Source organism: Sander lucioperca, chromosome 17 (assembly GCF_008315115.2).
Source record: "Sander lucioperca isolate FBNREF2018 chromosome 17, SLUC_FBN_1.2, whole genome shotgun sequence".
NCBI lineage: Eukaryota > Metazoa > Chordata > Actinopteri > Perciformes > Percidae > Sander > Sander lucioperca.
Genome location: NC_050189.1, coordinates 25,499,650 through 25,516,643, shown reverse-complemented (window position 1 = coordinate 25,516,643; position 16,994 = coordinate 25,499,650).

The following is a 16,994-nucleotide window of genomic DNA, read 5'->3' as shown; positions in this document are numbered from 1 at the left end:
TTCTCTCTTAATGAGGCCTCTGGTGGCTTCCTCGTGGTCAAAGCAATAATTTACGTTTCAGTTGAATATTTATTTATAGTAGTCTGTGACCATGGCGCTAGAGATATAAAGTACGTCATATTGAGAGACAATCAGATTGTCACTTGATATGTGGGACAAAACTTCAAAGTAAGTGACATTCACTTAAAATCTTAAAAAGTAACAAACTGGATTTGGCTTTCAAAACGAGGCTAAACTATTGTATAGCTGTTAAGGTACCTTTTGGAACTGTCATTGTAAATAAACTGTTTTGTATAATTCAACGTTCAAACATTTCCACATGGTGACTAATGATGCGGGGGGGTCTGGGGGTCCTCCCGCCAGAAAATTTTGAGCATTAAACAGTTCATTTCCTGCATTCTGGTGAATTTGTATGCACCTATTTCTACCTTTTTCTGAATCAATTTATGCTGGAAATATCTTTATGTAAAGGGAAACATAGATTATAATCCAAATATAAAAACATAATGGAATATATTGCAATAAGACTCTCAGGCATTCTGTATTGCTTTCAACTATTTATTTTCCTGTAGATTGGCTTTTCTAATTATATCTGAGTCACCACGTATGTAGCCTAGGCATCATTTACTCCTCCCTCCTCTTTTGCATTTGAATTATTATTATTACATTAATTATTAATTAATTAATGTATCATTGAGGTGACAATTATTCACCTCAATGATACATTAATTCATTTTAATTTATTAATAAACCCCTGGACTGTAATATGGTTAAGTTTGAGCAAGATTTCTGCTCATGTTCAAAACTTTGTGCACATTCAAAATATATCTGTGTTCTCTGAGATTTGGAGTCGTCGTGATATTTTGAGAAAAATAAAGTTATAATAGTCACTATATTTCAGAAAGTAATCTACCTGCACCATAGTCTGCTGTGCGTTACGTGATTGCTCAGCTGATACGGTAGATCTCAGACCGAATGACAGACACAGAGCCCCGTTTGGGTCTCTGGTCTCTGAATGAGCGAACGTTTAGGGAAGTGTCTGTACGCTGCTCTATGCTTTTTTTTCATTGGTTGTTGCGTTAAATCTTACCCAGATACAATAGTGCTATTTTCTGATTGGCTATTGTGTAGGCGCTTTCTTTTTTTTGATTGGCTGATAAGTGGCAGGCTCAACAAAGAACTCCAGCGGAGACGCGCTTGATTCCTGCCGGTTCCATAGTGAGAGCGGCGCGCCAGAGAAATTTGGGGCGCTGCGGCATGTTAAATATATTATAAATAGTTTTTCCGCGTGAGAAATACAATGTGTGGCGGGAGTGCGTGACAAAAGACCGAAATGAGTGACTGTCACGCTCAATGCGTGACACTTGAGAGCCCTGCATGAGTCGGATTTTCATTGTTTTCATTAGCTTTAGCCAGGTTAGCCATTGCTACCAATACCAGTTGATAACAGCGCATTACGCAGTTTTTTTGTGCATACTGTCGGTACACGATCCGTTCTGCCTGCACGATCCGTTCTGCACATGCGCAAAATGTTCGCGCATGCGCGGTTGTACGAGGATTTACGACACTGCACGATCTGTTCCACGCTTCCGGTCGACAGCCAAGCTAACGTTAGTTTAGCTAACAGCTAATTCGGCTAACTGCTAGCTGAGACAGCATGTAATAACTTTAAAAGACCCTCAAAATAAAACTTGAAAATAAACGTTGACATATATAACAGCTGTTACGTCAGTTCTACTTTACTTGTGCTCATTTAAAATACAATCACTCAATACTTGTCTTTACTGTTATTACTGTGAAGTCTTAATTTAGCTGTAGCCTGCTTTTCCCATTACGTTTGAGTTAACGTTATTTTAGACTGAATTTAGCTGTCAGCTAGCGGTTAGCCGAATTAGCTGTTAGCTAAACTAACGTTAGCTTCCCGGTGGAGGCTAGCCATAGGCTAGCGTGGAACAGATCGTGCAGGTCGTATGGATACGTAAAACAGTATTATCTTGCGCATGTGCAGAACGGATCGTGCAGGCAGAACGGATTGTGTACCGACACATACAAATAGCGTAACATCTGTCCAGAAGATGGACAGCACTGTGTGTACGACCACAAATGCACGGAGCAGCCATGTTGGATTTTTAGCTCGGGGCACTCTGTGGTTGTCAGAGTTCCGAGCTTGGAAATCCGAGGTCAGGGGGCGTGTTTCTGACTTCGACCTCGGAAAATCCGACTTTCGGGTACAAATGGAACGCACTATAAGCCCTCTCAAACGAGTTGAATGTATTTTCAACCTTGAAAAAAAGGTCTGCAACTAACAGTAAAATGCAGGCTATGTAATAATAAAAATTATTCATCACAATTTCTTATAGCCTTAGTGACATCTTTAAATTGACAATCCAGAATCCATAGTGCTCAATTCAGGTTGCAACTAATGATAAATTATCAACTAATTTGGAGATTATTTTCTTCATCAATCAATTATTTATTTGATCTAAAGGCAACAGTCCAAAGTCTAAAGTTCAGTAGTGCACTTTCACATAAAACAACACGTTTAACTATTGACAAACTGGAACTAGAGGTTGTCTGGCTTGAAAAATAACTCAAACAACAGAAATCTGAAAAATGTTGATTGCCAATGCCAATTAACTGATTTATCTATTTTTAAATTGAGTTCAGAGAAAAGCAATACCATTTGAGAAGATAGAGAATTTTGGCCCTTAAAATTATAAATGACTTAAACAAATCAACAACTTTGATAATTGAAGTTATTCGCTGTCAAAGTGACGTCGAAATGAATGGCAGTCAATGGAATGCTAACGGGGGGTGATTAGCATCAAAATGGCGCCATAGGAGGTTCGGGTTGTGAGGAGACACTTACCCCCTTGGTAAACACAGACGTTTGATGACATTGGGAAGTTGCATGGAATTATGGCAGTTTTTATTGCTAAACACTATCGTCGATTAGAATGCATCTGTTCACGGACGAGTTTACCCATTCAAGTTTAGGCTATTCACGTTACGTTTAGTAACGTTTATTCATTTCATGGTAATAAAATAGCTGCAGTTTCCCCAACATAATTACGTTTTTCTTGATTCAATCTGTATTGGTAGCTAGCTGACCAGTCAGCTAGTGAGCCAACAAGCTAACATTAGCGGCTAACGTTAGCAGGTTTTAGCTAAAACCACACTATCACACCCACCTTTTGTCGGGTTAATTTAGCTAGCTAACTGTAAAGACAGCTAAACGCGAAGGGGGGAGAAATTCGGCAGGGAGGAGATTTTCGGTACAAACACCGGTAACTAACATTATGGATGGCCGATGTGACTAGGATGCCTGGGTCTGCTATTCTCTGTTTCCCGACACTTCATTAAACTGCCGTTAGCGTCGTAAGCACCTGGCACCGGCTGGGGCTAACGGTAACTAGCTATTGCTACCTGTCCCGGCTGTGTTGTCAGCTATCATCCCGACTGAAGTCTCTTTGTGCCAGGGGAGTGAGGCAGGCAGAGCGGGGTGTGCTAGCTGGCTAAATTAGCATTAGATTAATCGTCTATCTAGCTATACAGCTAACGTTAACGTTACTAGTGAACTTATTCGTGGGTTAGCGCAGTGCTGCTTTTATCCATGGTCAAAACAATCATACTACTAATAACTTTGTTGAACGATGTTGTAACCCTATGTTATCCACCAAGCATTAGCTAGCATTAACGTTAGCTACTTGTCAACCAGCACATACATTGTAGTAACATTAAGATGGATTAATATTGATATTTATCAATAAATAAGGTTTCTGCTGCATTACTGTATTACTGTGTTGCAAAGTGGCATGTAATTAATCACAAAATGATGCCTTTGGGCAGAAAAAGCAGTGTTACCAGTATTTTTTTCTGTGACATTGTATGATTTACAATTACTCTCGAACGTAGCATCTGGGTGCCTGTGTTTTGACGGAAGTTACGAGTAACTAGATGGTGAAAGGTTATATGACGTGTCTGAAAATAAAATAACAGATTTCTCTGGGTTTGCCATTTGGTGGAAACATTTGGGATAGTGTAACTACACAACTCAAAAAAATATATAACATAGGTATGGTCGTTTTTAGACATTTTAATGCAAAAAAGTTACATATTGTACCTTTAAACATTTAACCAATTAGTAACTGATTCACCATATCAGTGTGACTTGAAATATTTGCAGAGGCTTTTTTTTTTTTTTTTTTTTTAAATGGAGCACTGCTACCTTTTATAGCACATCACCTTGCCTTTTAATAACATTGCTGTCTGCAGGTGACAGAAATGGAGACAATAATTAACATCCATGACTCATGTTATATCAAAGCTAAAGCTAGTGTGAGCTTCAGATTATTGAGCTACATTAAAAGTCAACAGCTGCTCAGATAAATAGCTACAGTGTTTTGTGTCAAACATTTGGACATTTGGCCACTGCCAGATAAAACCATGACTTCTATGTAGCTTTTGCCTCCTTCAACTGACACTGTGTCTCGACAAAATGGGTCAAGGACCTGCTTTGATGGAATCTCAACATCACAAGAGAAGCAAACGTTTTCATTTCCCTGGGTCCTGAGGTCACAGACCAAATTTTTCATTTGGATCCCAGACTGAAACTGTTTAATAACTCCTTCCTCTAATCCATACATGAGTGCCAGAGTTCAAATCCCCTTTGTGGCTTTCTCTTTGCTCATCCCTTTGTCCGCTTTGCCACTGTCCAAATGAACAGTAAATACCCACTGGGGAGAGCCGGGAAGTCTTGGCAACTTGGCGTGTCAAACACCTACTGAAGAAGCTATGTGGAATACTGGCGGAGCCGTGTGGCAGCAGCTGGCCGAGGAGCCAACTTTTTATAACCCGTGCATGAGTCTCTTACATGGGCCACAGGGGTCTGCTGCTCTGTTGAGGTGCAACTTTCCCCTCTAATCCCTTTGCTGCTGTTTGATAATCCCTTCACTGCTAGCTTTGCTGCTTTCTTTGCTGTAATCTTCCTGCCTGAATAAAGAGAGAATAGACGAGGAGGTGGGGCTACATAGTGTCCCAGACAGACAGGATGGACGGCTCTGTCATTCTCTAAGCTTCCCATCAATCAGCACAACCAGGATCTGATCCATCCAGACACAGGCTCTGCCAATTCACTGCTTTTTTTCTGGACTCTCCACAAAAAAAGATTGAGATATCAAACTGAATTATTCTAATCGCTGAAAATAAGCCAGAGATGTGAAATGGATGCTAAATAATGCTGAGCAAATCCAATACTCAGATGTTTTAAAAGCACAGATAAATGCTGAAAATAATGGTGTAAAAGCAAGAATAAATTGAAATGCTACAATGTCAAAAACACCCAGTGAATCAGCAGCACGACATCAGACACACATCACTTTCAAATGAGGGATTTTGAGCACTCGCTCAGCAGGTGCAGTCCACTGCCGTCTCCATTCCTTTTCCATTACTCCCTGTTCAAAGATTGCTTGCGGGGACAATTTTCCACTTGTCTAAGAATCTGGGGCCAGGGGCTTGCAGGGCAGCAAATCCTCCCACCCTGCATGTCCACACAGAAACGTCCCTGACGGCACATCTCATGTAATGCCGGAATTTGGCTCTGCTCAGTTTCTTGATGTGATGATCTCATAACTCGCAGGGGCGTATGCCTCAGAACGTTTGGGATGTTGGCATGCTTAAATGACAAGAAGTGAGAAAGAGGAAACTATCTGCCTGTACTTCCCTTTCCCAGGCTCAACGTCATCATTAAACACTTTTGGCAGCACGGCAGCGCATCACAAAGCCAATGGGCAACCTTACGAGTGATGAGTTAACAATTCACACATCAATTAACCAGACAGATCAATGCTGTGTGCTGACTATACTGACAAATTAAATTTCATTCAATCTGATGAATGCATCAAATGATGGCCAAGAGCTAGTTAGGACATGGATCATTTCCGATCGCCCCTCCAGAGTCAATTTCAAGCCCTTTTGATGCTACAGCTACCGACAATCTGTGTTGATGCAAGCGTGTGTATGTGTATGTCAGTGTGTGAGAGGAAGACTGGAAAGGAAGAGATAGAGTGTTTATATCTCATGTGTGTATGTGATGAGACATCTCATTAAGTACTGAAACTGCTCCACAGAACTGGTTAAGCCCCGGGTGTCAGAAAGGGCAAAAAAAACACACACGTACACACACTGATGCACTTTCTACTTTAACACACAGAGGCTTTAAAGTGTGTGCTCCTTTGTGCTCGAGTGCAAGTGTGTGCATGTGCGTGTGTGCCTGCAGTGTTGGGGAGTAACTAGTTACATGCAACAGCGTTATGTAATTTAATTACAAAATAAAGTTAACTGTAATCAGTTACTGTTACTTGGAAAAAATGTGTACTTAAATTACAGTTATCAATGAAAATGTTCATGATTACATTGGGGGTTACGTCTGAATATTTTCTGTAAAAAGCTAGGCTATATGTTGAATAATATTAATTTTGTTGCTTTGCATGTTTTTCCTGTGCATTCCATCCATGTGCCATTTCCAGCCACAGCCGTTTAGTAAAGTTTGATGCTATTCTGATGCTTTCGATTGGTTCTCCTGTTTGAATTTGCAGCACCACTCGTCTGCCAGTGAAACTGCCTCTCAAGCTGTATGAGAGTTGCCACTATGGCTACGGCTAAAAATGCGTTCCAGTGCTGGAAATATAAAAAAAAATGTCATACAAAAATCGAACATAACTATTAGAGTGCGGATCGGGCCGCATTTTTCTGTCCGAGCCCGGCCCGCATCCAACAGAGCAGTAACCGAACCCGGCCCGAGCCCGACAGGCATTAAGATATTTATGTCCAAGCCCGACCCAAGCCCGACAGTTAAAATCTCGATTTTTTCTCAACTGTAGGAAGGCATTCGGAAATGTCAACAGATGAGTGCATCAGCACATACAGGGAAACAAGGGCACGTTAACACAGGCACGCACCTACATAATAAGCTTTTTTAAATGTAATATGTAATATATATAATGTTCAATGCCTTATCGCGCTGATGTGACAGAGCACGACCCGAACCCAAACATCATTTCTAAATATCTGTCCTCTAATAACTATGCATATGAGTAGATGCAAAGCTAATTAAGACTATCAGCGCCACAAAACTCTCTCTGTAATTTCTCAGTATGGCTATGTTTACAAAATGGTGTAGTCCCGCGACAGTCGTGCGCAGAAGCTCGAGTAAATGCGTTTTACGTCACCGCTGAGAAAGAGCAACAGCAACGGTCAGCTTGGAGACGAAGAGGACATAAAAACTACAAGATAATTAGTCCATCATGTTTTTTAATCCACCGTTTCCTCCTTGGCTACTAGCAACTGGGGGGAGGGGTGGGGGTGGTAGACGACTACTGGAATGTTGCGTCATGTTGACAGTCTTGTTGTCATGACTTAGAATTCCTCATGGGGGCCACAGAAACTATGCACTATAGCTTTTAATAAAGTAGGGAAGACATGCCTAACTTCTGTGTGATACATCAGGATTCTGATATGTAATGAAGACGTATTTTAGCACCATATTTTGCTTAGTGCTTATCCAGTAGTTTATAAGAAGTTAGCTATGCTAGCTAGCTAGCTAAAGACCTCTTTTGCACTGCCAAGCCACACTTCCACTTCTGAACCCGTTTACAAAATGTACAGCTAACGTTAATATTGGTATGTGAGATGATAGCACACACACGCACGCACGCACACGATGATATTTTTTGTTTTATTACAATTATAAACCTGTGACCACAGAATGATCTCAAATTGAAAAGAGCTGCTAAAGTCTGACTTTATGGTGGTTATTTTTGAAAAGTAAATGATTATAATCTTAATTCATGTGATAAAGGATTTTAAAAGGTGTTTGACAGAAGTCAGGGTTGAGTACTGCTGTAAGGTTAACACTGACTGATTTAAACATTTGTAATTGGTTAACAGTTGAAGACATTCAATAGAAATTTAGAAAAGTATTTAAAAAGTAATTAAGGGTAACTTGTAATTGGTAACCTCTTACATTTCCAAAGTAACCTTTCCCAACACTGCGTGTCTGAAAGTGTGACCTCTCTTTGCCACTGTGGGCTTATAGCGTTCCAGCTGGAATCAAAGCACTGCAGCAAATATAAGAGGGAAGCTGAAGAGCAGAAACAGAGACACACACACAGTCAGACAGGGACGATTCAATGCGACAGAGGCAGAGCGAGCTAACAGAGGGGAGAGGAGAGCGGCTCAGACTGCGGCACACAGCCGAGACAGGAATTAAGGAATTAGAAAGCGAAGAGAGAGGATCACTCATTTTTTTATTCATGTGCGTCAGAGACACAGTGCCGATCATCAGATGTGTGTTTGTGCATATGCATTCTCTACCTTGGTGTCAGAATATTCCACCCGCTTGTTACCGTGGCAACAAGCGGGTTCAGGACAAAAAGCACGTTGTTCCAAAAGAACAAGCAGTCCGAGCAGACTCTTTATAACTCTCAGCTTCTCTCTTACGCACAAACACGTCAATGCACCTTCTGTCCGGCAAGTGACAGGGGAAAATAGGAATATGTCCAGGGTTGAAACTTGCATATGTGAGCACATAGTCGAGCACAGACATTAAAAGGACAGCAGCTTTGAGTTACATCTGGTAATTCAGGCTGAGCATGTGAGAAGTCACACTTGTGCTGGCAGCCTGAGAGCTCCACCTGTGGCAAGTATCAGCTTACAATCGCAGCACTACAAGATCAGACTTAAAGGCCTGGGAGCTATACCTGAAAACACTATTCCACTGTCATCACTAAACTGGAATTTTTAACAGCCAAAAGATGGTGCTTTTTGAATTTATGGTGCCTCGGGGTAGCTCAGGCAGGCATGGAGAACATTTCATACTCAAATGTTAAATATACCAGTTCATAAATTTGGTGCTCATTCTGTCATAAACAACAGTGAGTTCTACATCCTCACTGCGACTCCACTGCATGCTTTAACCAATTTAGCTCCCTCTACCTATCCAGCTCTGTCCTGTGCAAGCATTTAGCTATATGTGAATTCATCTTTATCTTAAATTACATATTCATTCATTGTTTAGCTGCAATTAAATCACTGCTTTATGCGTTTGCAATTATCTGACGATACAAACAAAACTATGAGAACTCAATTGTGAATTCAGCTATAGTGATAGTAAATATGGAGAGCAGGTGGTGACAGAACAGAGGTGTAAACTGCTGACATTAAGATTTCGTAACCAGTCTTAGCCTGTCACAATTCGTAAGATGGTAGCTGTAATTAGAGACGAAACATTTAAGTTATCAACAAACAAACAAAGAATTAATTGTGAAAATGTTTACCACTTAATTCCTTTTCTGTTATATATTTTCAAGCAAAAATGTTGTGTTTTCATATGAATTGTATGAGTACTGAATATATTTGGACTGTTGGTTGTATAAAACAAAAATGTTCAGTTAGTAATCAGTTACAGTGCCTCCCTTCCACCTGGTCCTGCATCTGAGGACTAACACCCAATATTTGTTGGTAGTGATGCCAAAACAGAGAGGAGGTTGAGACGGTAGTAATAATGACAAACCTATTGTATTGTATTTTGAATGTGACCTTTGAAAACATGGTTATGTTCAGAGCACTCTCTTAAAAGCATAATGTGAAGGAAAAATAAAACTAAACTGTCACTATAAAATAATACATCTGTGGTTTACTGTCCTCCCATTGACAGCATGACATGTCCACATCAGAACATTTTTCTTCTTTTCTATGTTATTCTTTTTATATGCAGAACAACAATGAGGAGCTTTAGTACGAGTTATGAATGCTGCAACTAGAAAACTAGAAAAAAACTAAAGTTAGACCGGAAAAAATCTTGAGCTATCACTGTACTATTCATCCACAGCTGGATTCAAGAGGTTCACAGTTCTCCGAGAGATGTCAGAAGTCATCCTGGCAAATCAACAACTTAAGTAGAAGCAGGTGAGGCTCAAGTGGATCCAGAAATAGCTGTAAATAACAACACCTCATCACAAAATAAGTCCAAGAAGGCATCACAGATTGATGATATACAACACTTCACTGAAAGAACTCACTGGGAAAATGTTTCAGAAAAGCAATAATGGAAAGTAATTGTTGGTCATTATTGCTATTAAATACAATTTCTTGGCTCCAGCCATACTGCTCCCTTATAAAAGGACTGGGGATGAAACAATTCACTATTACTCTATTCAGACAACCTTAATTTTAATTGGGAGTTTCATCTAAACGGCAGCCTGGCCCATTATTGTCTGACCGAAACACATTTCCTTTTATGGGACATTACAGTAAATATTAAACCATCTGCTCTTCACATGTGGTTTTATGATTGCATTCTGCTCTGTGGAGCGGGGTATTTTAATTGAGTTTACACTGACCTCATGTTAATGGTATTGTTGACATAGCATAAACATTGCTGCATACTGTACCTATGGTTAGGTATGTAAAGTATGGTTGGTTTCGAAGACTGGGTGATATGATCTAAAATCATAGTCATGATGAATTTTCACATATCTTGATGCCAATAAAGGGGTACATCAGTACATTACATTTCCTTTCTCCTGCTGGCTTACGTTTTATATGTTTGTCTAGGTTAATTACAGTTACATTTTCTGGACTGGATTTTGGGGCTGATGGTTGGTTCAACTAACAAATCACATAATGGTGCATTGGTTATTGTAGACAGTCTCAGTTTATGTGATATTTATATGTATTTATTTTCTTCAAAACTGTGATGTGAGTAAATTTAGGTCAGAAGACATTCATAATATCTTGGGTTTATTGTCCAATCCCAATAGGTGCATGACCTTTTAACCCTTAATGACAGTATGGTTCTTCTCAATGTGTCGGCTAAATGATAGTAATGTAATAAGAATTACTACTTTGAAGCAATATCCAAGGCAAACAGGCAAAATATTATTAAATTTGAAGTTTTGCATTATATGAGAAGTCTGATTTGTGACTTAATGTCCCAGTTCCTTTGTATTTCATTGGATTATAGTCAAATCTAACAGAAGAGATTCGAACAGTTCTGATTGTCTAACCTGATCAGGGAGAAATGAAGTCTTTCAGGTACAGTGACTCACACAATGCAAATGACTGTAGTATCTTTTATCAGTTACTGGTGTCTGCTATGATTATTCAGAATATCAACATTATATCTCAAGCTTCTGTATGCACAGTATCAATATTTGAAGATGAACACACTATATGCATGTGACATGCATAATGTAGGGACACATGCAGGGAACTGTGATATATAGCCTATATCAAACAATACCAATCAATGAAGCATATTGATTCACCCCCCTATTCTGCATAAAATTGTTATTGTTTCCCTCATAGTGGTGCAGTGGTAAAGAATAGGGCTGCCACCTCTTAGTCGACTAATCGGTCGTTTTCGTCTTAGTCGACTAAGATTTCTTTAGTTGATGAGTCATTTTTTATGCTTATTCATGCTTAATTACTCATTTCCAAGAAACTTATGAGCACATTTCTGGTAAACACAAGATTTAAAGTGGTGCTTTTGCAGGAGTAATTGTGGAGAAAGTCAGTTTTACAGATGGTTAATTAACTACATTTATATTGTGCTTTTCTAGTCTTAACCACCTCTCAAAGAGCACAGCTCTGTCGATTACATCAACTAATCGATTAATCGACAAAATCATATAAGTGTTAGTCGACTAAGAATTTCTTTAGTCGAGGACAGCCCTAGTAAAGAATACTGTGACCGCTTGTGAGTCATTTCTCCCCGACACAGGCTCCTAGTAGCAGCTACAACATGCTAATGCCTACACTGCAGGGACTGTACAGAGACACTAAAAATACATAAAATTACATTAACAGAAGAAGTCTGACACATACACACATGCTCCTATTGTGTAAGTGTTGAACAAAATCCACAAATGATCTCCTTTTGAAAAGCTTTAGGTGTGATAAAATACCTGTTCAACCTCAAATTATAAAACATTTCAAGATGTAACACCTTGTTATTAATCCAGATCTGTACAAATTCCGCCAGCCATGGTATTCAATCCAAACTCCACATCTCAATAAAAATATAATAAAATAACACACATACAGCCATTTGAGCTGCACACTTATCGAGAGCTTTCAGATGATTGGATCGATTGGAGGTCTATCGATTGGATTTCTAAATTATCTTTTTGACTGGGAAATTATACATTTACCAATGATATAAAAGGATTCAGTGTGGCGATAATGTATTAGATGCAACCCACTGATTAGGTAGAGAGGAACACCTTTGGAAAGACTGAATAAGAAATCTATCTCTTAGAAGCACCGGGCTTTACAGAGAGTTAGAGAACCAAGTGAATTAATGTTTCTAGCCTCAACTACAGGTTGTTCCAAACACAGTTCATTGACTCAAATGGGTCTCCTTTGGTATGCAGTCATGACTGTGAATCAGACAGAAGGGCTCTGCCCAAAGACTTCAGGGAACTGTCTGGCTTGAAGGTGGTTAAGGTGTTAGAAATGTACCTAGGGGCCAAACTCTAGTACCCTCAGAATAACAGTGAGGCCAAATGTGACACCAGATACACATGTCAGGTTGCATACTTAACAAGGACATAGCTTTTGAGTAAGACAGGGGCATACAAATGGTTTAAATTTTTAAACCGTTGTAATCTTTAGACAGCATGACTGCACAACCTTTTAAACCTGAGAGTCAAGACTTCTAGTGTTGGAACACATAGAATGCTCCAGGCCACAGTGTGAACAACTTATTTAGACAGTTTGGCTACAGCCTCAATGTCAAAGATTAAACCAAGACATTTACCAGGCAGTGTTGGTATATTTAACCCATTTCATTTTTTGTTTTATTTGACACTTAAGGAAACAATGGTTTAGATGTAGGGTTTTGTTTAGTTTTTTTTTTTTTTTTTTTAAAAAAAAGGTGCACAGCATTAATGCCAAGACTTTTGAGCCAATTCCTCTGTATTTTGTTAAGGAACATGCAGTGTAGACTGCTTCGAGGTAGGAGAACCAAGTTGAGTAATGAAATAATTGAAAGAAGAAAGGAAAGAAACCTCAATACAAACCTGTATCTCCAAATCTTTCTACCTGACAGATTCTCCCTCCTGTTTAAAAATAGATGGCCATGGTGGTCAAGTATTTTGTGTGAAACTGAAAAGAAGAAGCCTTTTGCCTTTACCTTGGCATAATTTAGACCCGCTTTCATAGGCTAGTCTCTGGTGAAATGTGGAGAGCCAGATCCGATTATTTTTTTTGCCAGCTGAATGTGGAAAAGCCATCGGGTCAGGGTCAATATTAAAAATCTGATTTTCGATCATTGCTTTCCTGCATAAGCTCAAGATAACTCGAGGGGACTGAATGCCAACAAATGCCAATCCCTTGTGCTTGCACTTACTCCACATTCCACACACACATGCCTGCACACACATTACCTGAAACAGCACATATAGACATGAATGGTTGCAGGCTAGTATCAACTCTGGTAAATTAAACACCCAAGTTAAGATAGCCTCATGACCCAGCTAATAAAGGTGTAGGGTGCAGGCCATTAAGGTATATGTTAGGGATGGGTATTGTATGTTTTTTGTTTCCGAAACCAGTGCTAAAGGGATACTTTTAAATGGTGCCGGTGCCTGAACTGAAAAAAAAGAAGTGCACAAAATGACAGTTTAGAATTATAGACATTAAAGAATGGCTTGTTTGTTGCTCAGGTCATATGGTCAAATATAAATTATTTATTTAAAATGTAATAATAACTTATTTCACCAGTTAACTGCTGTTAAACAACAACAAAAAAGAACCAATAGATGGCAAAAGGGTACTTCACAACAACAGCTTGCCATGCATGCCTCCATCATGAGCTTACGATTTTCAATTAAACACACTATTAAGTCCCGTCAATGTTGTTTCTCCTACACCTCAGACTCCAGCAGTGGACATAGTGTCTAGTTAAGTGGTGGACCTAGGCTACTCTGTGTCTTTAGCTGCAGACTGTTGCACGTCCACGTGTTGGAATCCTTTTCAGTGAAATACAGCCACACGCTAGATCATTCAGCTTTCAGCATTGTAACCTTGTTTAAGCCAGCTAATAGCTAACAAAAACGTTACCTGCTGCCGAGTGTTATGTCAACTAGCCTCACATGCAGTGATGCTTCTGTTGCCGGTCCATTTCGGAGCACCAGACGACAGGGCAGGCATTTAAGTGGCATCGAAATGAGGACCGGAATCTGTGTTAACATACGGTCCGGTAGATACCGGTCGTCTAGGAACCGGTGCGAATATGGCACCAGGTTTTGGTACCCAACCCTAAGGTATGTGTGTGTGTATGTGTGTGTGCGTGCATGCATGTCTGTTCATGTAACGGTCTGGTGTTACTCCCACGAGATAAAAGATAATTTCTTACAAAAACTCAAATGAGTAGCTGACTGCTTCAAAACTGTTTGTATTGTATGCAAAAAAAAATATATTAATGTATAAAATGGCTTTGTGTAATATAAAAGGATCACTTGTGTTAAACCACTGATACTTAACATTCTACTCAAATGTAGCGGTGAGCTATACGCAGCTTTAAGCCACATTTAGCCCATTGTTTTGTATTTCTGGCTGGCATATAGACCATATGGTTGAGCCCTCACCAACTCTGTAGCTAAAATCATTAACAGACATTTTCAGTACGAAAATGTCATAACAACTGAACAGAATTTGTTTCCTTTGCAGTCTTTGTTGCCACCCATGCTGTCAGAAATTGCTTAACGCTTCTAAAAGCACATTATTTACAAGGTAACAGTTACTTCTGTTGACATTTGTTATACAATAGCACTGTAAACTCATGCATAGTTTATAACTACCCTTGAAATGACAAACGGAAACATTTTCTGATCTATAACAACCACACACTATTTCCTCCTTTGCTCCCGAAGAGCCACATTTTGTACAGCGACTAGAGGGCTTTGCCACATGAACATAAATATATTGTTTTGGGGCATTTGCTGAAACAACCGATACTGTCAGTGTCCTTGACAGGACAGCCTCAAAAGGTAAATGACTGTGACTTATAGGTTTTTGATGATTGACGCAGAAACAGTCCTCTTCTGATCGAATGACTATTCGTCACTGTGCCGGATAAAAACGGTAAAAAGCCTCAATCTGCTGCTGTGCCACAAACAATATAACTACTTTATTTATTTTTAAAAAGCCCAAGAAAGTTGAAGTGAAAGAACAAATACTTTTATTTGTCCACTTACTTTCACTGTACATCTTAATCTATGTGTGTTCAATGTTTTTGTGCCAATGTCCCACTGTGCCTGACCTTTTCCTACACTCCTACTCAGAAAAATCTCTGAGTGCACACATTGATGACACATTGAGCAAATATAAGTATAATGTCTCTGGATTTTTGGCTCAAAAGACCATGTGCATATGCACGGTAGTGCTGAAAAAAGTCATGGTACTTTAAAAATACTGCCTACATTTGTTCAACACGACAACAATATCAGAGCACGCCAAAATCATCTGTGTGTCTGAAAATACCCTCAGACCAGGGGCGGAGCGACGAGGTGGCTTCTAGGACTCCAGCCCCGAATGTTTTCTCAAAAGTCCCAAATCATTTTTAGGGTTTTAAAATACCTTAAACTTTGTGTCCTTTCCCCTCAGTCTCTCTGACTGGAGCGTCAAATCAGTGGAGCAAACTTTCTATTACTGGGGAAATATCCCTATTCATTCTGTGAATTCTACTCTGTGAATACAACAAAAATAGATTATGTAGCCTAACTAAAAAATAGTAACATCAGACAATGATTGCCTCTTTCCAAGTGGCAGGAGTGAAAAGCAGTCATTCTCAACATTCGTTGTGTGTTGGTTTCAGAATGATGAAGACAGTTGGCGAACAATTACAAATCAGAATGTAGGCTCTACACCTCAGACCTCAGAGGGTTAAAAGAACTCTTAAGCTGTCTAATTTTCACTCGTGGGAGGATTGACAGGTATTGTTTATTGGAAATGATCGACCAATCAAAACATTAAGTCAACATGGCTCTCTGGGTTCATGGACTCCTCTTGAACCAAAGACTCATCTTAAGAGCTCATGAAAGAAAGAGAATCCATTTGTTTAATGCACCGACTGTCAAAACAAGACAATTGCAGTGCAGGAGGCCACCAAACTGAGTCATAAAAAACCAAAGAAAAGAATTCAAAAGCATAGAGCTTAGAGTGGCACTCGAGCCAACTAGCTTAGTCTAACACTTAAGGGAAATAACTGCTCTGAACGGGAGTCAACAGAAAGAAATGCCACCACAGGAAAAAGAAAATAATGACTGATTAACTGCGGAAGAAAAGAAAAAAAATACAGAAACCTCCACCCACGAACAAACACCCTCCCGTTGGGTCTGGGGGTTGTCCCAGAAGGGTGAAGGACCAGCAGGTAGAAACCTCCATCAGCTAGCTTCTTCCCCTGGGTCTGGGAGCAGCTGAGGGAGGTCAACCCCTGCACCAAAGATGTTTTTGTAATATTTTTAGTAATGCTTGTAATCATTTTAGAGGATTGCTTTTAAATGTTGTTGCTATTGAATCAAGAATGCCTGTAGCAAACAGCATCTATATTGAAGCAGTGTTGCATTTCCATGTTCATATTTTGTTGCAAGTGTACCTCAGGCGCTGAGACTTAGCCCAAACCAAACATACCCTGCTAATGTCTAACAAATTATTAAAGTGTTCTTTCTGTCTCACAAGCACTCAGTATTTTCTCTTTCTCTCTGGAATTGAGTATAAATTAAGTTATCATCGCTGCTACAAACAGAGACCTCTTAATGCCAGGGTCCATAATCTTTCTGACTTTCAATACATAGTTGTACTCAATATGTTAACAAAAATAGATCCCCGAACAAGAACAATTTATTTAAATGAAAATAGGCTTGATCTTTGTTATTAGTTATCTCTACATCACTACTGAAATCAAACATTGGTTTTTTATGGTCTTTTAT